The sequence below is a fragment of the Ranitomeya imitator genome, chromosome 10 (assembly GCF_032444005.1).
Source record: "Ranitomeya imitator isolate aRanImi1 chromosome 10, aRanImi1.pri, whole genome shotgun sequence".
Lineage (NCBI taxonomy): Eukaryota > Metazoa > Chordata > Amphibia > Anura > Dendrobatidae > Ranitomeya > Ranitomeya imitator.
The window spans coordinates 97,917,914-97,942,195 of NC_091291.1; the positions used below are offsets into that span (position 1 = coordinate 97,917,914).

Below are 24,282 nucleotides of genomic sequence, written 5' to 3' on the forward strand. Positions count from 1 at the left end.
ATAAGGATGGGGACGCAGGATGGAGCAGCACATAACAGTATGGGGACGCAGGATGGAGCAGGACATAAGGATGGGGACGCAGGATGGAGCAGCACATAAGGATGGGGACGCAGGATGGAGCAGGACATAAGGATGGGGACGCAGGATGGAGCAGCACATAAGGATGGGGACGCAGGATGGAGCAGCACATAAGGATGGGGACGCAGGATGGAGCAGCACATAACAGTATGGGGACGCAGGATGGAGCAGGACATAAGGATGGGGACGCAGGATGGAGCAGGACATAAGGATGGGGACGCAGGATGGAGCAGGACATAAGGATGGGGACGCAGGATGGAGCAGCACATAAGGATGGGGATGCAGGATGGAGCAGCACATAAGGATGGGGACGCAGGATGGAGCAGCACATAAGGATGGGGACGCAGGATGGAGAAGGACATAAGGATGGGGACGCAGGATGCAGCAGCACATAAGGATGGGGACGCAGGATGCAGCAGCACATAAGCATGGGGACGCAGGATGGAGCAGCACATAAGGATGGGGACGCAGGATGGAGCAGCACATAAGGATGGGGACGCAGGATGGAGCAGCACATAAGGATGGGGACGCAGGATGGAGCAGCACATAAGGATGGGGACGCAGGATGGAGCAGCACATAAGGATGGGGACGCAGGATGGAGCAGCACATAAGGATGGGGACGCAGGATGCAGCATGAACATAAGGATGGGGGACGCAGGATGCAGCAGCACATAAGGATGGGGACGCAGGATGCAGCATGAACATAAGGATGGGGACGCAGGATGCAGCAGCACATAAGGATGGGGACGCAGGATGCAGCAGCACATAAGGATGGGGACGCAGGATGCAGCAGCACATAAGGATGGGGACGCAGGATGGAGCAGCACATAAGGATGGGGACGCAGGATGCAGCAGCACATAAGGATGGGGACGCAGGATGCAGCAGCACATAAGGATGGGGACGCAGGATGCAGCATGAACATAAGGATGGGGACGCAGGATGCAGCAGCACATAAGGATGGGGACGCAGGATGCAGCAGCACATAAGGATGGGGACGCAGGATGCAGCAGCACATAAGGATGGGGACGCAGGATGGAGCAGCACATAAGGATGGGGACGCAGGATGGGAGCAGCACATAAGGATGGGGACGCAGGATGGAGCAGCACATAAGGATGGGGACGCAGGATGCAGCAGCACATAAGGATGGGGACGCAGGATGCAGCAGCACATAAGGATGGGGACGCAGGATGCAGCAGCACATAAGGATGGGGACGCAGGATGGAGCAGCGCATGACAGGATGGGGACGCATGATGGAGCAGCACATGACAGGATGGGGACGCATGATGGAGCAGCGCATGACAGGATGGGGACGCAGGATGGAGCAGCACATGACAGGATGGGGACGCAGGATGGGAGCAGCGCATCACAGGATGGGAGCAGCGCATGACAGGATGGGGACGCAGGATGGGAGCAGCGCAAGACAGGATGGGGACGCAGGATGGGAGCAGCGCACGACAGGAAAGGGAACGCAGGATGGAGCAGCACATGACAGGATGGGGACGCAGGATGGAGCAGCGCATGACAGGATGGGGACGCAGGATGGAGCAGCACATGACAGGATGGGGACGCAGGATGGAGCAGCGCATGACAGGATGGGGACGCAGGATGGAGCAGCACATACCATGATGGAGACAATATACCAATATAAATGCTCGCCACCCGGGCGTAGAACGGGTTCAATAGCTAGTATGTATATAGACAAAATAGACCAAAAGTGTGGTGATCCCATCTATTAAGGCCTATTTTTAACTTCAGATGCAGTCTCCATAAGATTTTCATTGTTGCCAATGTAAATTGGATCTGTGCACTATGGAGTCACTGCCTCACTCCCCTTGTTGGCTCAGTATTGAGTCCCTTGATTAATAGTTACATCCTCTTTAAGGAATCGGCTTCCTTAAGCAATGAGAACTAAGTAACTGATTTATAGTTACCTCAAGTTTAATGACATTACTTGTAATAAGAAGCTAGGAATATCCAATTTACTGCTGTAACAAGTTCTATTGATGCACGATCCTGCGCCACAACGCTCACTGATTGGTTATATATTACACCAAAGACAAAGCAGACATGATCTGCAACTGATTACTGTTTCCGTAAGCAATCAAAAATAGATTACCTCTTCAGAGTAATTTAATTAAGAACCGTGTGCCCGGCTCGGCATTACAATTTTCCCATTAGCATTTCCACATGGTAGGAATGAATCTATCCCTTCATTCTTAACTCGTCCCATGCCAGCATCACGTCTTCTTACAGCCGAGGTGGCCAATGGATATTTAGGGTATTTCCATGGGGGGCAGATATGCTGTGGATCTGCTGTCCAGATAATTAGGGTGGAAAATGAAGAGCGTATTGCAGAAACAGATATATGGATGAGAATATTACGAAATCTCAACCACACACTGCATAAAAAAGTGTCGGAAACCCAATTTATATGCAGCAAAAACCATAACAATTTTGCAAGCAACTCTTGGAGATTTACATCCCGTGGTCTGGCCAGGATGACACCCATTTTACAAGAACAGACTTGTGACCTATGTCCCAGAAGGATTAGCATCAAGATGAAGAACCCTTTGTTGTTGATGACGTGGAGCAATAATACTCCTTTATCTATTAACCAAAACTCCGAAAATGGCTCTGTACATATATAGTCTCTAAATTTTTAATTATAACCTTCCTGTGGTCAGGAATTGAAGCAAGGTACATTGACAATTTGAAGCTCTGTGTCCATGGTGCTAAAACAAAGTTTGTGCCTAAAAGTTAAAATTAATGGGCCAATATTATGATCATTAACTATGTTATACTGTATTCAGAGCAAACGAAAAGTCAAGCTGAGCTATGTCATGATCCAGTCCAGAGTTTGTTTTCTGCTATTTCCTCTCTGGAATGGTCAAGCGTTGGTTAACCCCCTCTGCCTCGTTTTGGAGCTGGCTGGACTTTTTAAGACCTCTGCAGTCTGCTGACCAGCATCGGTGATAGTTCATGGTTCCAGGCTCAAGCAGCTGACCCGTATACCCTGGTGATCCTTCTGCCTCTGACTTCCTGTATTTGTGGGAGACCCGTTCCCTATCCTCGACTTAGTGTTCGTCTGGTGGTTTTCCTTACAGTGTATGACTCGGCTTGATCTCTGAACCCCGCCTCTTGCTTTCCATCTCTGATACCTCGTTCCCCTGCTTTGACTACTGGCTTGTACCCCGACATCATCTTACGTCTCACGTTTTGGATACTGTACTCCCGTTTGGCTCTGATTTCTGGCTTGTCTCTAACTTTGTGCATGTTGTGACCTCTGGTACCTCTGTTCCTGACAGTTTCTGACTCTGCTCGTCTGACCACTCTTTCGTTACCTGTGACACCTGTGCGGCTGCTCAGTGTTGCTACGCTGTAGTGTGCAACCTCTCTTCCCTCACCAGCACCCACTGGTGGAGGTTGCGCTAAACTGCACTGCAACCGCATGACAAGCTATACATTGAATTTTGGCATGGACTTTGACCATCGGCAAGGCTCAGATATCATCATATTCTTGCTGGTGGGGCACTAATATGTATCGAAATCTTTTATTGCTCATCATACATGACCTTTGTAGTTATTGAATACAGAATTGAACAACTTGAAGAATTTAAAAAGTAACCGTCGTTTTCATTTTTCATTCCATAAATCAATAATACACGTGAAAATGAGAATCTTTATAGTATATCTTCTTAGAGAAACTGGATTCTTTCTCCGACAGGTCTGATATTTAAATTCCAAAATTCTCAGTGCATGGGTAAATTCTGTATATAGTGAAGACAGATTTTTACATTACTGAGATAAGAGATGACTGTTGGTGTTCATTAAATTCTATGCAGAGGGAAAAAGGAAGACTCTTGAGGCATTGAGGCAGCGCTCATCCTCCTTCTTACTCCTGTCTACCTAGAATCATATCAATAGATACTGTCTTTTCTTAGCTCAGTACTGTAACAATCTGTCTTCATTGAGTACACATTTTACCCAGGGATTGAACCTTGAAGGGTGGAATAAACACTCGTCCCTTCTATCCTGGGTGGAAAAATTCAGCATTATAGTGCGAAGCCCAGATTGATCCTTAGTGTGTAGTTCCCTCTCCTTTATATATGCCACTGAGCATCAGTCTGATGATTTTGCATGTTCAGAACTGAAAATTAAGCCACCAATGCTAGTTGTAAGTTAGGCATTGACTGGGCTCTAACGGGTACCCATGGTCGTCCAACATCCTTCAAGTCTTATGTCTAATGTCTTTCTTCCCGCTGTTAGGCTACGTTCACACTAGCGTTGCGCCGCCCTGCGTCGGCGACGCAACGCGCGACGCACGAAAAAACGCGCGCAAACGCGCGCAAAAACGCGCGCGTTTTGCGACGCGTGCGTCGTTTTTTGACCAAAATCGGACGCACAGAAAATGCAACTTGTTGCATTTTCTTGCGTCCGACGCTAGCACCGGAAACGACGCAAGTGTCGAAAAACGCCACCATAAAAACGCACGCGTCCCCTATGTTAAACATAGGGGCGCGTCGCCGCTGCGTCGCCGCTGCGTCGCCGGCGAAACAGCGACGCACATTGGCGGAACGCCAATGTGAACGTAGCCTTATTTTGTGACCCGAACTGCATTCAAAGAGTTGATTTATTTTATCACATTTTAAATTATATTGATGTGAAGCCGACATCTTGACACTATCGGAGGCATCTGTGGACCAAGCTAATATGTAAGCTGCCAGAGAGTAATGAGCAGTCAGGTGATGGATATGTCAGACCCCATAAATTGTAGTCAGTAATTCAATGACACACAGGTAGCTAATTGAATGACAATATAAACCAGTTTCAAAAACCTGGCGTGGGAAACCTACAAATTGCTTAAAGAGGTATGCAACGGAGTGACCAAGGAAAATAGCAAAGTCCAGATTCTCCTGCCAATCTGATGGACTTGGCAAACAATGGAGGTAATGGGATAAATCAGTTCTGGAATCTATTGCATAGAGCTCTGTTATTCATTCATAGGTCATACCTCTATGTCATACCTCTATCTTACTCATTATCCTATAGAAAATTATAGGTCAAATCTAAAAAAAATATTTAGAATCGAGAGTTGATACCACTGAGGACTCTCAATTTTAAATATTTTTTATCACCTGGCCAACACGGTACAAAGATATATATCTTTCCTAGGTCAAATCTATAGATTTGGGTTCCATGGGATCAATGATGTTGGTTAAACCCAAGGGCAGACATAACATACAGGGAAGCCAAAAGAGATTGGTATCAACTAACTAGGTCATGGGTAGAGTTATACTATTAACGACATCCCAAATATGGAATAGAATGGGATTATTCATTCATCTCTCGGCATTTCCCGATTTATTCCAAGCTACCAACAAGCTTTACTTTTAATCACACTATTTAAAATTATTTAAAAAAAAGTGTAAAAACGTATGGCACAACAAAAACAACTCCAAGGTATTTTTGACAAATTGAAACTATCCTTTTTCTAAGTCTTCTTCGTTGACTTTTTACAGATTCTCCGACCTAATGAGGGTGATTCCGCACCAACACTGGAACCTACTCCATAACTTCATCTTCCTACATGCTGAGCTTGAAGTCATACTTTATTAAACTTCACCTCCTTTATCTCCTACGTGTTTCACCAAACAGATTTGTCAAGAAATAAAGGAGATTAAGTTTAATAAAGGGGGACTTGGTACAAAATATATTTGATGGCGGCAAAAGAAGAAGAATCTGCAATGACTAAAGGCCATTGTTCAATACTCCTATAAGCCAAAATCTAAGTGACATTTATACAGTTTACTTAGTTGTACAATAAGATTTTACATTTTTTTTTGTTAATATTTTTAAATATTGTCAATAAAAGTGAAGAATAAAAGTAAATGTGCCACAACAATGCCTCTTGCGAAACTACATTTTCTACAGTTAGTGGGATGTACAGTAACTTTAATTCCCGCTATCATCCGAGGCCCACACTGTTTGGGCTATAGCTAATACTTTATATTACAGATTAACACAAAACAAAAATAATATTGTGTAACCACTCGGAATGAACAGTCTATAAATATGAAACATGACTACAAATAAATGTTAAATATTTATTGATAATTTTTAAAATTTTAAAAACACTTACTCAACAGGACAAAAAGTTGAAGCACGGAGGGGCTACTACTTATTTATAATCAATATATCCATTTAAGTCAATTTGTACCAAAATACCGGTAAATCATGGAAAACATCAGTTAACTAACCAGAATTTGAATACAATAAATAACATAATAAATAATGAATTTTAAGTGTAAATACTAATGAAAAACCTTTGCTAAACAGAACCATATTTGGTAAAATAAGTCATAACATGAGTATAAAGCATAAATCACACCTAGAGGCAAGTATCAGCCAGATTAAGTGAATAAAACCTTTGGAATGATTACTGGGTCCAATAAATTTGAAAGTGTCCCCATTGACACTTTCACCTCAGCTACCTCTAAACTTTTATCACTGACTGCCTCCTTCGGCCTCACTCAATGGTCCTCTGAGGCCACTCACAAAGATGGCCACACGCTGGACCTCATCTTCACCCGCCTCTGCTCCCTTACTAATCTCACTAACACACCCCTCCCCCTGTCTGACCACAACCTACTGACATTCTCGTCCCTCTCCTCTCCTAGTGTGCAACCCCCACTCCACAAACTCACTCACCCTCGCAGAAATCTCAAACATCTGAACTTACAATCACTCTCTGAGTCCCTTCTCCCTCTCACAGACATAGCTTCCCTTCATGACACAGATGCTGCTGCCACTTTTTATAACACCACAATAACAACAACACTCGATTCGGCCGCCCCACTCATGCATAGTAAAACTCGTACAATTAACAGGCAGCCCTGGCTGACCAGCCTGACCAAAGAATTGAGACGGGCTTCCAGGATTGCTGAGCGGAGATGGAAGCGATCCCACTCTGCCGACCACTTCACTGCATACAAGCAGTCCCTCGCCAGCTTCAAGTCTGCGCTCACTGCCGCAAAACAAACTTACTTCTCATCCCTCATATCCTCCCTGTCCCACAACCCTAAACAGCTTTTCAACACTTTCAATTCTCTACTCCGTCCCCCCGCACCTCCTCCCTCCCCCTCATTTCTGCTGATGACTTCGCCACTTTCTTTAAACAGAAGATCGATACGATCAGAGAAAGCTTTGGCCCCTCTTAGCTGCTCAACCCTGCTCCTCCAAAACCAGCTTCTCCACCATGACAGAAGATCAGCTCTCCACCCTCCTGTCAAGATCACACCTCACCACCTGCACGCTTGACCCGCTCCCATCCCACCTCATCCCTAACCTTTCCACGGTCTTCATCCCAACCCTAACGCACCTCTTCAACCTCTCACTCACAACAGGTGTCTTTCCCTCATCCTTCAAGCATGCCAAGATCACACCCATCCTCAAAAAGCCCTCCCTCGACCCATCCTCTGTGTCTAGCTATCGCCCGATATCTCTTCTCCCTTATGCCTCCAAATTGCTGGAGCAACACGTCCATCTTGAACTGTCCTCCCACTTCTCCTCCTGCTCCCTCTTTGATCGGTTACAATCAGGCTTCCGTTCCAATCACTCAACTGAAACTGCCCTAACTAAAGTCACCAATGACCTACTAACTGCCAGGAGCAAGCGACACTACTCTGTCCTCCTTCTCCTGGACTTGTCTTCTGCCTTTGACACTGTTGACCACTCCCTTTTGCTACAAATCCTCTCATCCCTTGGCATCACAGACTTGGCCCTTTCCTGGATCTCGTCATATCTAACAGACCGAACATTCAGTGTCTCCCTCCCCCACACCACCTCCTCACTTCGCCCCTTGTCAGTCGGTGTTCCTCAAGGCTCTGTTCTAGGACCCCTACTCTTCTCCATCTACACTTTCGGCCTGGGACAGCTGATAGAATCCCACGGTTTGCAGTACCATCTCTACGCTGACGACACGCAGATCTACCTCTCCGGACCTGACCTCTCCTCCTTGCTTACCAAAATCCCGCACTGTCTGTCTGCCATTTCAGCCTTCTTTTCTGCTCGCTTTCTACAACTGAACATGGACAAAACAGAATTCATCATCTTTCCCCCATCTCACTCTACCCCTCCACCAGACCTATCCATCAATGTCAATGGCTGCTCACTATCCCCCAGTCCCACTTGCCCGGTGCCTCGGGGTGATCCTCGACTCTGCCCTCTCTTTCAAGCCACATATCCAAGCCCTTGCCTCCTCCTGTCATCTCAAACTCAAAAATATTTCCCGGATCCGTGCTTTCCTTGACCGCAACACTGCAAAAACGCTATTGCATGCCCTTATCATCTCCCGCCTCGACTACTGCAACCTCCTACTCTCTGGACTCCCCTCTAGCACTCTGGCACCACTCCAATCCATCCTACACTCTGCTGCCCGACTAATCCACCTGTCCCCCCGCTATTCCCCAGCCTCTCCCCTGTGTCAAGCCCTTCACTGGCTTCTTATCGCCCAGAGACTCCAGTTCAAAACCCTCACACTGACATACAAAGCCATCCACAACCTGTCTCCTCCATACATCTGTGACATGGTCTCCCGGTACCTACCTACACGCGACCTCCGATCCTCCCAAGACCTCCTTCTCTACTCCCCTCTCATCTCTTCTTCCCATAACCGCATCCAAGACTTCTCCCGTGCTTCCCCCATACTCTGGAACTCTCTACCCCAACACATCAGACTTACGCCTACCATAGAAACCTTCAAAAAGAACCTGAAGACTCATCTCTTCCGACAAGCCTACAGCCTGCAGTGATCCTCAACCTACTGAACAGCCGCACAGCCAGCTCTTCCCTCTCCTAGTGTATCCTCACCCACCCCCTGCAGACTGTGAGCCCTCGCGGGCAGGGTCCTCCCTCCTTATGTACTCGTGTGCCTTGTTATCTGCTCATGCTTAATGTATTTGTCTATATTTGCCCCGTATTCACATGTAAAGCGCCATGGAATAAATGGCGCTATAAAAATGTATAATAATAATAATAATAATAATAATAACCACTCTATGCCATTGATTAATTAAAATAATCAATAGAGGTAAAAAAAATTAAATAATGAACACCAAAGACTAAATGATTAAATGGCTGCTGGTAAATGTAAAATGACCAGTGCTAAAAGGTGGTTGATGCTTAAAGATGGTTGAAAAAAGTGCCTGTGCATGAGCAAGGTGCTGTTAAGGAGGATGGTACATACCCGCTCTCAATGCTGTGCCCAACGCGCGTTTCGCCAAAGCTTTTACCAGGGACCTTTATATTACAGCTCTGCCTGTTCAGAACGGCTCCGATTTAATGGCACAAGTTAAGTGCATAAAGAATTAATTTCTATCATATCAGCGATAGGATGATTAGAAACCACAAAAAAAGTAAACCAGTTGCAAGAAAATGTAATGGACACATATAAGATGAAGGATGTAAGTGCTAATGGGTGGCGGAGGGATGTGACATCTGCTTTAATAATATAGTACCTGTTGTCACAAGTGATATTTGGGGATGGATGTTACCTCTGCAATGGATGCTGCACAGAAGATTGCAGATAATCTCTTCCGATATTAACAATGTGTTAAATCCAATTATTCCTAATCTGTATACTGAACTGACGTCTAATGCTCTACTGTCGGCTATAAACATACCATGACAGTGTGTGGAAATAGTTTGTATGTGATCATTCTCCACACTACACATGCACATTTTCATTATTTACGACTTTGTCCCTGCTCAGCCAATTTAGTTCGGTATGTTGGAAAGTTCAGATGTGCATACCAATATATGATTAGTTGCCCGTTAATCTTAAAAGGTTATTATTTCCTTCTTATTTCAGGAGTGCACCACTCCTCAGCCAACTGACTGCTGAGTGCTGAGGATCAGGCACCCTTAATTGATTGACAGTTTAGACCATCAGCATCGGTGGCCCAAACCGTATGCTCATGATAGTGATACAACAGGGCTACGTTCACATTTGCGTTCTGCCGGGCTGCGTCGGGCGCAGCCGCGGCGACGCATGCGCCATGCGCCCCTATATTTAACATGGGGCGCATGGACATGCGTTTGCATGCGTTTTGCGATGCATGCATCTTTTTTGCCGCAAGCGTTAGGGCGCAGAGGACGCAGCAAGATGCATTTTTTTTGCGTCCAAAATCTGGCAAAAAAAGGACGCATGCATCGCAAAACTATGCGTTTTGCATGCGTTCTTGTTTGCGTTGTGCGTTGCGTCGCCGACGCAGCCCCGCACAACGCAAATGTGAACGTAGCCTTAGCTTTGCCTCTGCAGCATTGTCAAACAGTAGCACTGAAGCTGCCAGATCAGGAGCTAGCACTGCTCTCCAGTGATCCTTTGCCAGCTTTAGTGCAGTGCTTACAAGCTCATTAGAGAAGAGCTTGTAAGCACTAAACATATTTGGCCACAGAGGTGGCCAGTCCCTAAAGCAACAAGCTGCACACAACGAAACCCACAGAAAATTATAATTATTAAGAGAACACTTTCAAGTTTTAGTAGAGAATACGTTTGAAAGATGCTTGTTTTTACAAGCACTGTCCAATTATACTGATCTTTGAAAATAGGAATAACCCTTTAAGTGTAAAATCAACTGAAATGTTAAACATCCAGATGCCTTTGAATTTAACATTAATCTCTTTTAAGACTCAAAAACCTAAAAATGCAAGGAAAATTGTCATCTGATTCTTGCTGCCCAACCTGCGGGAAGCATCAATCAGTACTCGCATGCATGATTATAGCCAAGTATATTTTTTGTGAAACTTTGAAGCATTATATAGCAAATATAGTTAGGAAATCCATCCAAGGAAAAATATATCTGGCCTTAACCGTGCCTCAGTAGTGTGGGCAGCAAGGATCAGACGACATGCTCTCTTCGAGAGAACTTGACTCCACCAATGCTCCCAAATCGCATTCATCAAAGTCCAAGAAGCTGTGATACGAGAAGCTGATTATTATTGTTTCTAGTTGTTTCTGTGCCTGACAGGGAAGGATGTAGCCATATAGCAAGGTTCACTTTCATAAAAATATTTCAAGGAAATTAATTCAGTGCCTAAAGGCTATAGTAATAATAAACAGGCTGCAGAAATGCTTTATTTCACAGCTGTCAATCTAAGCAGTAATTTCCTTGCTGAAATTATACTTTAATTAAACAACACGCTTCATTTAAAGGTCACACATTTTTTTTTTACAAAATGGCTTTGAAAGATTTACAGTGTAAAGACAAAATGACATAAAATATGGATTAGGTATATTCACTACTTATGTATAAAATTGTTTTGCAGTGAATGATTTTTTAGGTTTTAAATACAAAAGTTATTTTAGTAGGGATATGGCAGCTAAGGCCTCTTTCACACTTCAGTTATTTGGCGTCAGTCTAAAACCGCCATTTTCCTCAAATAACGGATCCGTCAATTTTTTTTTACGGATCCGTTATTTTCCCATAGACTTGCATTAGTGACGGATTGTGACGGATGGTCGTCCGTTCCATCCACCATGCGACGGATCCGTCGAAATTTGGCGGACGTTTTCTGAAAATAGACGGACATTGAAACGTTTTTTGTCACCGCCGAAATGGCGGATCGCGACGGATCCGTCGCGTCCGCCATTCCATAGAATGGGCGCCTATGGGCGACGGATCCGCCGCAAACGTTTTTTCGGCGGATCAGTCGCCCCAATCCGTTTTTTCAATTGCGCATGCTCCAAAAAGAAGATACTTTTCACAGACAACCCCCAAGTAACGGATCCGTCAAAAAAACGGATCCGTTAGAACCGTTTTTACAACAATTGTGACGGATCCGTCAATCCGTCACTATGTCGGTAGTGACTGACGCCAAATAACTGAAGTGTGAAAGAGGCCTAAGACTAACATACAGGTTTGAACGCATCTTCGAAGTTTATGGACAATAAGATAAATATTCCCATAGTTCTATTTATAAAGGCGAAGAACGCTTCAACAATATATAGTTCCCATAATCTATTGTTTTGTAATACCGTATAGATAAGAAGTGATAAGAAGCAATCTAACAATAACAATTCAATCTTTATTAATAAGCAATAGTATAAAAACAAGTTTTAAAAGACAGGGCAGAGAAATAGGCCTCCAAATGCTGGGGTAATTAAAACAGCAGCAAGTAATGGTAAAGTGCACAGTAGGGTTAAAGGATAAGGAGAGTACCATACATAAAAGGGGCTGAGCCGTATGTATTATCCTTATATTTAAAGAAGGGCACAAACAGAGAGACTCAGCAAGCACTAAATAGTTGCATTATATGCTGAGTTTTCCAAATACAATATTATAAACTTTCCCTTAAAAAAGGAGAATCAGAGGCCCGAATAGTATAAAAAAGAAAGCTAAATGCTTATCAGTGATGTTATAGATGCTTCCCTCCTATGTACCAACAAAATAGAATCATGAAAAGATATATAGAATATCCAAAGTATTACTGCGGTTAAATACCCACTTAAGAGTTGGTACTGTGGAATTTCTCTACCCTGTTTTTTTAAACTTATTTTTATACCATAGTTTATTAATAAAGATTTAATTTTTATTGTTACATTGCTTCTTATCACTTCTTATCCATATGGTATTACACCAGAATAGATTATGGTAATAATAAGATAAATAGTCATCTTTTGATTGAAATCAATTGGAGTTGTAAAAAGTATGTAAGTGTTCCATTAAGGTTTGGGGGACTGCCATGGGCACCAAACTTGGGCCTTACAATTTCAGAAAGCCTGGAATTATTATGTAGGCAAATGAATTTACTTGTGACTGAGCAGCAATATAAGCAGAAATAAAAGTTATTTGAAGAAATGTTATCAAAGGATCAATAATAGAATATGCATGGTATCAAAATGGGACCCCACTACTTCTACCAGCTTCCAGGTTGCTGGGATTGCCTAACTTAATTAGGGTAAATTTATGCTTCCCTTTCTCTGTTATAGAAGGATATATTCTAAACCTAAAATCTGTTCAGTTGAATTGGATCTATTGCTCTCTGCTAAGAAACAACTACGGTAACTGGAAATGTAAAAAAAGGCATCCTTTTCCCAAGATCATAACATAATGATGCATGTCTCCAGTGCTCAAAACTTCCACATACATTTACTGTAATTCCATCTTGGGACTGATATCAGTTGCTCTTCTCTACAATTTTAAGGTGTCGACTTTATTTTATTTTTTTTTTCAAATTTCTGCAATTGGTTTTAAATGCTTTTTGCCCCATAATGGCTGTAATTAATGAATATAGTCACTGGATGCCCACCTTGCCATACCTTGAATGCATAACCAGTGACTCGTTGATCCCATAAATCAGTGATAGCACGTTATAATCAACTTCATGTCCAGTATGAGAGGCAGGGACATAGAAGCAAGGAAATGATGCACAAGGTAAATTGGCATGTGAATGCTGACCCAAGGCTCCATTGTAACAATATATATGAAAATAGCTACATTAAATTGGTTCCAGAGAGAGGTTCCATTTTCTTATACATTTCCTTGAAACAGTCTTAAAATGCAGTCAGGCCCTAAATTGACAGTAAACATGGTTTTATTGAGCTGTTAGTATAGGGGGATCAGATAATCAGGGAGGGAAGAATTCCATCAGGGAGGGGTGATCTCCTTTCTCTTGGCAAAAATGCAGCAGGGCAGGGTAGAATTACGCTCTAGGTCATGTGACCCATTCATTACCAGAGTCATGACATCATCTGTGCTCTTTGTCTCCCACCATTAAGACACTGCTAATTGGAGATAATTGGCTACAAAGGCATCACAGGCTTTAAAATGATTTTCTTTTTTATTTCCAGGAATTGACTGAAGATTTCCTCAAAAAGAAAGAACTTTCTGCTTGGAAGAAAATATATAATCTCCTATTGATCAGCGCTCACTCAGCTGAAGTCCTGCTCGTTGCATAACGGATTATCTGTCATTTGAAAAATATTTATGGATTGGAAATAAGTCAGTGAAATTGATTTCCATTTGTTGAGGGCTTATTTCTGAGAAAATGAAATAATACAAGAATCAAAGGTGGGAATTTCTACTAAAAGGCCTAGAGGTACACGACACTGCCGCCCTACAGGTATAAATGCCTGTAAACTCACAAGCCCCAATGTTACACAGTTCCTTAGATTCTTTCATACCAGCTTCCCAGCCCCACTGGTGCTCAGCTCAACATGGCTACCAACGTGCAGCTCATTAGCCCTACTGCTACACAGCTCCACAGCCCTAGTGGTACTCAGCTCCAGTCTCACTGGTCCACAGCTCCAACATTCCATGGTCTCACTGGCCAACTGCTCTTACATTCCACGGTCTCACTGTTATACAGTTCCAACATTCCACGGTCTCACTGGCCAACTGCTCTTACATTCCACGGTCTCACTGTTATACAGTTCCAACATTCCACGGTCTCACTGGCCAACTGCTCTTACATTCCACGGTCTCACTGTTATACAGTTCCAACATTCCACGGTCTCACTGGCCAACTGCTCTTACATTCCACGGTCTCACTGTTATACAGTTCCAACATTCCACGGTCTCACTGGCCAACTGCTCCAACATTCCACGGTCTCACTGTTATACAGTTCCAACATTCCATCGCCTCACTGGTCCACAGCTCCAACATTCCACGGTCTCACTGGTCCACAGCTCCAACATTCCACGGTCTCACTGGTCCACAGCTCCAACATTCCATCGTCTCACTGGTCCACATCTCCAACATTCCATGGTCTCACTGTTATACAGTTCCAACATTCCACGGTCTCACTGGTCCACATCTCCAACATTCCACGGTCTCACTGTTATACAGTTCCAACATTCCACGGTCTCACTGGTCCACAGCTCCAACATTCCATCGTCTCACTGGTCCACATCTCCAACATTCCATGGTCTCACTGTTATACAGTTCCAACATTCCACGGTCTCACTGGTCCACATCTCCAACATTCCACGGTCTCACTGTTATACAGTTCCAACATTCCACGGTCTCACTGGTCCACAGCTCCAACATTCCACGGTCTCACTGGTCCACAGCTCAAACATTCCACGGTCTCACTGGTACACAGTTTCATAGTCAATGGGCTCACTGCTACACAGTTTCATAGTCAATGGTCTCACTGGTACATAGTCTATCAGGAGCACTGTTTCACAGCCATATTGGCAAATAGCTCCACTCTCTCTGGTACACAGCTCCACAATTCCACAGCCTCACTGATAAATAGCTCCGCAATCTCACTGGCACAAAGGGCCAATATCACTAGTATATCGCTCCATGACTAGTACATAGCTATGTCCACTCTCCACAGTGTCACTGGCTCACATCTCCAAAGTAACACCGACATACAGCTGCACAGTCTCACTGGTACACAGTTCCACAGCCTTACTGGTAGATGGCTTCACTGGTACACTACTCCACAGTCTCACTGGTACACCACTCCACAGTCTCACTGGTACACCATTCCACAGTCTCACTGGTACACCACTCCACAGTCTCACTGGTACACCACTCCACAGTCTCACTGGTACACCACTCCACAGTCTCAGTGGTACACCATTCCACAGTCTCACTGGTACACCATTCCACAGTCTCACTGGTACACCACTCCACAGTCTCACTGTTACACCACTCCACAGTCTCACTGGTACACAGCTCCACAGTCTCACTGCTATACTGCTCCACAGTCTCACTAGTACACAGCTCCACGGTCTCACTGGTACACCACTCCACAGTCTCAGTGGTACACCATTCCACAGTCTCACTGGTACACCACTCCACAGTCTCACTGTTACACCACTCCACAGTCTCACTGTTACACCACTCCACGGTCTCACTGGTACACAGCTCCACAGTCTCACTGCTATACTGCTCCACAGTCTCACTAGTACACAGCTCCACGGTCTCACTGGTACACAGCTCCACGGTCTCACTGGTACACAGCTCCATGGTCTCACTGGTACACAGCTCCACAGTCTCACTGGTACACAGCTCCACAGTCTCACTGGTACACTGCTCCACAGTCTCACTGGTACAATGCTTCACAGTCTCACTGGTACACTGCTCCACAGTTCCACTGGTATAATGCTCCACAGTCTCACTGGTACACAGCTCCACGGTCTCACTGGTACACAGCTCCACGGTCTCACTGGTACACAGCTCCACGGTCTCACTGGTACACAGCTCTACGGTCTCACTGGTACACAGCTCCACGGTCTCACTGGTACACAGCTCCACGGTCTCACTGGTACACAGCTCCACGGTCTCACTGGTACACAGCTCCACGGTCTCACTGGTACACAGCTCCACGGTCTCACTGGTACACTGCTCCACGGTCTCACTGGTACACAGCTCCACGGTCTCACTGGTACACAGCTCCACGGTCTCACTGGTACACAGCTCCACGGTCTCACTGGTACACTGCTCCACAGTCTCACTAGTACACAGCTCCACAGTCTCACTGGTACACTGCTCCACAGTCTCACTGGTACACAGCTCCACAGTCTCACTGGTACACTGCTCCACAGTCTCACTGGTACACAGCTCCACAGTCTCACTGGTACACAGCTCCACAGTCTCACTGGTACACTGCTCCACAGTCTCACTGGTACACTGCTCCACAGTCTCACTGGTACACAGCTCCACAGTCTCACTGGTACAATGCTCCACAGTCTCACTGGTACACAGCTCCACAGTCTCACTGGTACACTGCTCCACAGTCTCACTGGTACACAGCTCCACAGTCTCACTGGTACACTGCTCCACAGTCTCACTGGTACACAGCTCCACAGTCTCACTGGTACACTGCTCCACAGTCTCACTGGTACACAGCTCCACAGTCTCACTGGTACACAGCTCCACAGTCTCACTGGTACACAGCTCCACAGTCTCACTGGTACACTGCTCCACAGTCTCACTGGTACACTGCTCCACAGTCTCACTGGTACACAGCTCCACAGTCTCACTGGTACACTGCTCCACAGTCTCACTGGTACACAGCTCCACAGTCTCACTGGTACACTGCTCCACAGTCTCAGTGGTACACCATTCCACAGTCTCACTGGTACACAGCTCCACGGTCTCACTGGTACACCACTCCACAGTCTCAGTGGTACACCATTCCACAGTCTCACTGGTACACCACTCCACAGTCTCACTGTTACACCACTCCACAGTCTCACTGTTACACCGCTCCACGGTCTCACTGGTACACAGCTCCACAGTCTCACTGCTATACTGCTCCACAGTCTCACTAGTACACAGCTCCACGGTCTCACTGGTACACAGCTCCACGGTCTCACTGGTAAACAGCTCCATGGTCTCACTGGTACACAGCTCCACAGTCTCACTGGTACACAGCTCCACAGTCTCACTGGTACACTGCTCCACAGTCTCACTGGTATAATGCTCCACAGTCTCACTGGTACACAGCTCCACGGTCTCACTGGTACACAGCTCCACGGTCTCACTGGTACACAGCTCCACGGTCTCACTGGTACACAGCTCTACGGTCTCACTGGTACACAGCTCCACGGTCTCACTGGTACACAGCTCCACGGTCTCACTGGTACACAGCTCCACGGTCTCACTGGTACACAGCTCCACGGTCTCACTGGTACACAGCTCCACAGTCTCACTGGTACACTGCTCCACAGTCTCACTGGTACACAGCTCCACAGTCTCACTGGTACACAGCTCCACAGTCTCACTGGTACACAGCTCCACAGTCTCACTGGTACACTGCTCCACAGTCTCACTGGTACACTGCTCCACAGTCTCACTGGTACACTGCTCCACAGTCTCACTGGTACACAGCTCCACAGTCTCACTGGTACAATGCTCCACAGTCTCACTGGTACACAGCTCCACAGTCTCACTGGTACACTGCTCCACAGTCTCACTGGTACACAGCTCCACAGTCTCACTGGTACACAGCTCCACAGTCTCACTGGTACACAGCTCCACAGTCTCACTGGTACACAGCTCCACAGTCTCACTGGTACACAGCTCCACAGTCTCACTGGTACACAGCTCCACAGTCTCACTGGTACACAGCTCCACAGTCTCACTGGTACACAGCTCCACAGTCTCACTAGTACACAGCTCCACAGTCTCACTGCTCCACTGCTCCACGGTGTCACTGGTATAATGCTCCACAGTCTCACTGGTACACAGCTCCACAGTCTCACTGGTATAATGCTCCACAGTCTCACTGGTATACAGCTCCACAGTCTCACTGGTACACTGCTCCACAGTCTCACTAGTACACTGCTCCACAGTCTCACTGGTATAATGCTCCACAGTCTCACTGGTACACAGCTCCACAGTCTCACTGGTACACTGCTCCACAGTCTCACTGGTACACTGCTCCACGGTCTCACTGGTACACTGCTCCACAGTTCCACTGGTACACTGCTCCACAGTCTCACTAGTACACTGCTCCACAGTCTCACTGGTATAATGCTCCACAGTCTCACTGGTACACTGCTCCACAGTCTCACTGGTACAATGCTCCACAGTCTCACTGGTATACAGCTCCACAGTCTCACTGGTATACAGCTCCACAGTCTCACTGGTACACAGCTCCACAGTCTCACTGGTATAATGCTCCACAGTCTCACTAGTACACTGCTCCACAGTCTCACTGGTACACTGCTCCACAGTCTCACTGGTATAATGCTCCACAGTCTCACTAGTACACAGCTCCACGGTGTCACTGGTACACAGCTCCACAGTCTCACTGGTATAATGCTCCACAGTCTCACTGGTACACAGCTCCACAGTCTCACTGGTACAATGCTCCACAGTCTCACTGGTACACAGCTCCACAGTCTCACTGGTACACTGCTCCACAGTCTCACTGGTACACAGCTCCACAGTCTCACTGGTACACAGCTCCACAGTCTCACTGGTATAATGCTCCACAGTCTCACTGGTACACAGCTCCACAGTCTCACTGGTATAATGCTCCACAGTCTCACTGGTACACAGCTCCACAGTCTCACTGGTACACTGCTCCACAGTCTCACTGGTACACAGCTCCACAGTCTCACTGGTACACTGCTCCACGGTCTCACTGGTACACTGCTCCACAGTTCCACTGGTACACTGCTCCACAGTCTCACTAGTACACTGCTCCACAGTCTCACTGGTATAATGCTCCACAGTCTCACTGGTACACTGCTCCACAGTCTCACTGGTACAATGCTCCACAGTCTCACTGGTATACAGCTCCACAGTCTCACTGGTATACAGCTCCACAGTCTCACTGGTACACAGCTCCACAGTCTCACTGGTATAATGCTCCACAGTCTCACTAGTACACTGCTCCACAGTCTCACTGGTACACTGCTCCACAGTCTCACTGGTATAATGCTCCACAGTCTCACTAGTACACAGCTCCACAGTCTCACTGGTACACTGCTCCACAGTCTCACTGGTATAATGCTCCACAGTCTCACTAGTACACAGCTCCACGGTGTCACTGGTACACAGCTCCACAGTCTCACTGGTATAATGCTCCACAGTCTCACTGGTACACAGCTCCACAGTCTCACTGGTACAATGCTCCACAGTCTCACTGGTACACAGCTCCACAGTCTCACTGGTACACTGCTCCACAGTCTCACTGGTACACAGCTCCACAGTCTCACTGGTACACAGCTCCACAGTCTCACTGGTATAATGCTCCACAGTCTCACTGGTACACAGCTCCACAGTCTCACTGGTATAATGCTCCACAGTCTCACTGGTACACAGCTCCACAGTCTCACTGGTACACTGCTCCACAGTCTCACTGGTACACAGCTCCACAGTCTCACTGGTACACTGCTCCACGGTCTCACTGGTACACTGCTCCACAGTTCCACTGGTACACTGCTCCACAGTCTCACTAGTACACTGCTCCACAGTCTCACTGGTATAATGCTCCACAGTCTCACTAGTACACAGCTCCACGGTGTCACTGGTACACTGCTCCACAGTCTCACTGGTACAATGCTCCACAGTCTCACTGGTATACAGCTCCACAGTCTCACTGGTATACAGCTCCACAGTCTCACTGGTACACTGCTCCACAGTCTCACTGGTATAATGCTCCACAGTCTCACTAGTACACTGCTCCACGGTGTCACTGGTACACAGCTCCACAGTCTCACTGGTATAATGCTCCACAGTCTCACTGGTACACAGCTCCACAGTCTCACTGGTACACTGCTCCACAGTCTCACTGGTATAATGCTCCACAGTCTCACTAGTACACTGCTCCACGGTGTCACTGGAATAATGCTCCACAGTCTCACTAGTACAATTCTTCAAAGTCTCACTGATACAATTCTTCAGACTTATTGGTACACACTCCACAGTCTCACTGGTATAATTCTCCTCAGTATCACCGGTACATTTCTCCACAGTCTCATTGGGACACCACTCCACATTCTCACCGGTACACAGCTTCACAGCCTCATTGGTACACCGCTCCACATTCTTACGCTGGGTTCACATTGCGTTAATAGCAGCCCGTTCAACACATGCGTTAACGGGCTGCTGTTAACGCAAGTGCCGTTATGTCAGCGTGCTAGCGCAGATAGAGCTAGCAGATGCCCTATCTGCGCTAGCAGTGACGGACCCGGAAACGCTGCAGCCCACGTCCTAGGGTCCGTCACTCAATGACGGCACATCCCTAGCACATGCCCATTGTGGGCGTGTGCTAGCGATGCGTCCGCCATAGGAACTAATGACGGCGTTAACGGACTGCGTTACACCGCGTTATGCCGCGGTGTAACATAGTCCGTCTAACGGACGCCTGCAACGCAGTGTGAACCTGGCCTTACTGGTACAATTTTCCACAGTCACTGGTAGAATTCTCCAGTGTCACTGATACACTACTGCTCCACAGTCTCACTGGTACAATGCTCTGCAATCTCGCTGGTACTTACTGTATCTAGCTAGATGATCTGTTTGCTGGAGGATCCAGGTCTTCTTCTGCTACTACTTCACCTATTCTCACAAGCATTAAATCTCATATTATCCTAGCATATCTGTATATTGCCTGGAAATAGATGTGACCAGTCTGATTTTGTATATACAGCATTGCTATTTCTGTTACTGTGTTGTAGATTGCAAGTAAAGGTGTTGAGTGAGTGAGTGACCCAGGGGAACTAACGGGACATTATCAGAACACATTCAGCTCTGCTACATCGACTCGCTAACTTCAGACAAGGTGTGCATTCACATCCTTGCAGCAACCAGCTGTTGACAGATACATATTGATTTGTGTTTCCAGATTTTCGCCCCTCTCTGTGTGTCCTCCCTCGTACTTCTGATTACTCCACAATTCCTAGAAACACACTACACCTCCTAGGTACAGCTCTGCACATCTGTGACTTGGCTGGAAGTGAACCATAAAGTGGTGATACTTAGGGACCTGAAACCCTTCAGTGGATAGGTTTCCTTATCCAAGATCTGGGATCTGGGCCAATAGTAAGATTGCAGCACCAAAGAATTAAATGACAAATTTGTCTCTGCTACATACAGTATATGGTAGAGTTTATTTGCCATTGTTCACCATGCACTGTAATATTACAATTTCTTATTAGTGATTTTCCAAGAGACTGTAAAGAAAGGTACAGATCATCTGCCAGTAATAACCATGAGATAGTTAACCAGGACATTCAGCTCTGCTACATCTATATATCATCCAATTGTATGTAGTTTTAATGGACTGGGAATCATACAGATATAAAATATTACATAGGCTAAAAAGACAAAGTGTCACCTTTTCTGAAGTCAATAATAGAAGCTGCTCAGCTTTGTAACAATAGATGTAACTGCTCAACAGATAGAGATTAGGTTGTCATCTCTTTAAATATATCTAGAAGTGATGAGCAAAACTTGGTATCAAATATTGATGGAATGTTAGGATCATATGCTTCAATTGTAGCCATAGATTCCATGTGGGATTACAGGATAACAACCCCTTCAAGGAGCAGTAATGGATTGCTAGTAAATAGTTGCACAGCTTAAGTGATCTACATTACCAGGCAGCATCCAGATGGTTAATCGTCCCTTTCTGCTCTTTGTTCCTTTGTTCTATAGCTCCAGCTTCAGGACAATAACAGGTGACTTCACATAGGACATTGGGCTTTGGAGATCTATAGGTCTGTCCATATAGAACAAGCTCCACCTACTTGCAGTATGTCAATTTCAAAGAGTCCCAAAGTAGAATATGGCTATATGGCTGCTCACACTGATCTCACTCACACCTGCTGCAAACTTGGAAGCAGGGCTGAAATCACAATGCAACTCTGTGCGTGCATTGCAACAGTAATGCAGCAGCCAATACATGGTCATATCATAAAGTAACGTGCTGAGTGACAGATCGGCTCTGCTACATCTAACAAACCCAGCTCCACTGCAACCGACATACTCATTCCTGCTACAGCCAGCAAAATCAGCTCTAAAACAGCTGACCAACTTAGCTCTGCTACATTTAGCCAACTCAGCTCTACAGCATTTAGCAAACTCAACTCTGCAGCCTCATCTTAAATATTCCTTCCTATAACCATTTGCAATCTTGAGTATATGATATACACAAAGCCTGTCCTTACTGTATTCATCCAATACAAACTTCCTAGGTTTCCTAATAAATGAATGCCCAAAAGCAGCAGAGCTAATGAAAACATTTGGCGTAATTACTCATGGTATCGTAATACGTTGCGTTACATAGGACTGCAGATTAATCTACTGTGCACTAACAGCAGAACTTTGAAAAAGCAATTGACAAACTCAAAAAAACTGCTACATTTGTATGTAATGATAATATCTAATAAATCATGTCATCAATGATACATGAGCACCATAGAGCACACATCAATGCCAGGCAACAAGTCCCTGCACCCGCTGCTTTCCCGCCAGGTTTCAGCGCCTTAAATATTTTGGATTTTAGCAAAATAGAATACTTCTATGTGAACATTTTGTGTGTAGTGTGTATGTGTCTTGTGCCGCACAGCGATCTTGGGGGGGGGGGGGGGGGCGCTTCCTAATTTTCTTTGTGCTGCATGTGTGGCAAGTTCAACCCTTTCCATTCAAGAAAAAAGTCAATGACTGCAACACGGTTCTAGAGAGCGCATGATTTCTGCATTTCCATTCACAAATCCATGCAAGCCAATGAACAAGAGGTGGATGCAGTGCATGAGTGTACACACACACACGAAACATCCGCACAGACATATATATACTGTACATATCTAAATATAACTATATATATATACAAACACATACAGTATATACATATATATACATATACACACACTACACACACTCAGACACACGTATGCGTATGTACAGTATGTATGTTCTCTTTATATATATATGGATATATACTGTACATATATATATATATGCTCTCTCTATATCTGTATATATATATATAGACACTACAAAACAAATAAACAAATGCATATATATACATATATATATATATATATAGATACACATGTATACATAAACACATACGCACGGACATATACAAATAGACACATAAACATACACACATAATTATACACTGCAACCCCTGCACCTCCATGTGTCAGTGTGGAGGAATAATGTGACATCACCACGCTTGCAATGAATGAACGCCGAGATAATGCAGCAATTTGGATCCCTAACATTTTCCTGAACACATAGTCAATGCTGAAAGATCACTACAATGATCACTGCGGAGCAACGGTCCCTGTGATTAAAGCGGCAGCTCCTGCTTTTTCTAGTGTATAGCCATCATTACAGAAATACGCAGGGATGTAGCAGAGCTGAACGTGCCATTGAAGTTTTGTGGGGGCTGCGTCGTTTTCCCGAACTAGGATAGTGCAGTAGGTTGCCCTACATTCCTATTGGAAAACAACGGAGTCGTACAAAGTGGCAAACTTAGGTCTGCGGTATCTGTCAAACTCAGCTCCGCAACATCTCAATACATATATATATATACATACACATTCACAAGGCAGACAAAGAACAATTCGGTGATTAAACTGAAATTAAATGGTTGAGGAAAGATTTACGGTTTCCTGTTTCAAACAGATCTGACTTTTTTCATTGTGATCTTTTGGAATGTGACTATTTTAAACATCCTGTATTTAAACACAAACTTCTCCCATGGAACAGGAACCTGA

At 45.4% G+C, this 24,282-nt stretch overlaps 1 protein-coding gene across 10 annotated transcripts in view; it reads right to left on the reverse strand.

Annotated features, from left to right (window-relative positions):
- Positions 1–24,282, reverse strand: part of CAMTA1 (calmodulin binding transcription activator 1) — a 2,164,810-nt gene that overhangs the window by 146,302 nt on the left and 1,994,226 nt on the right. The gene's annotated exons all lie outside the window — the stretch shown is intronic.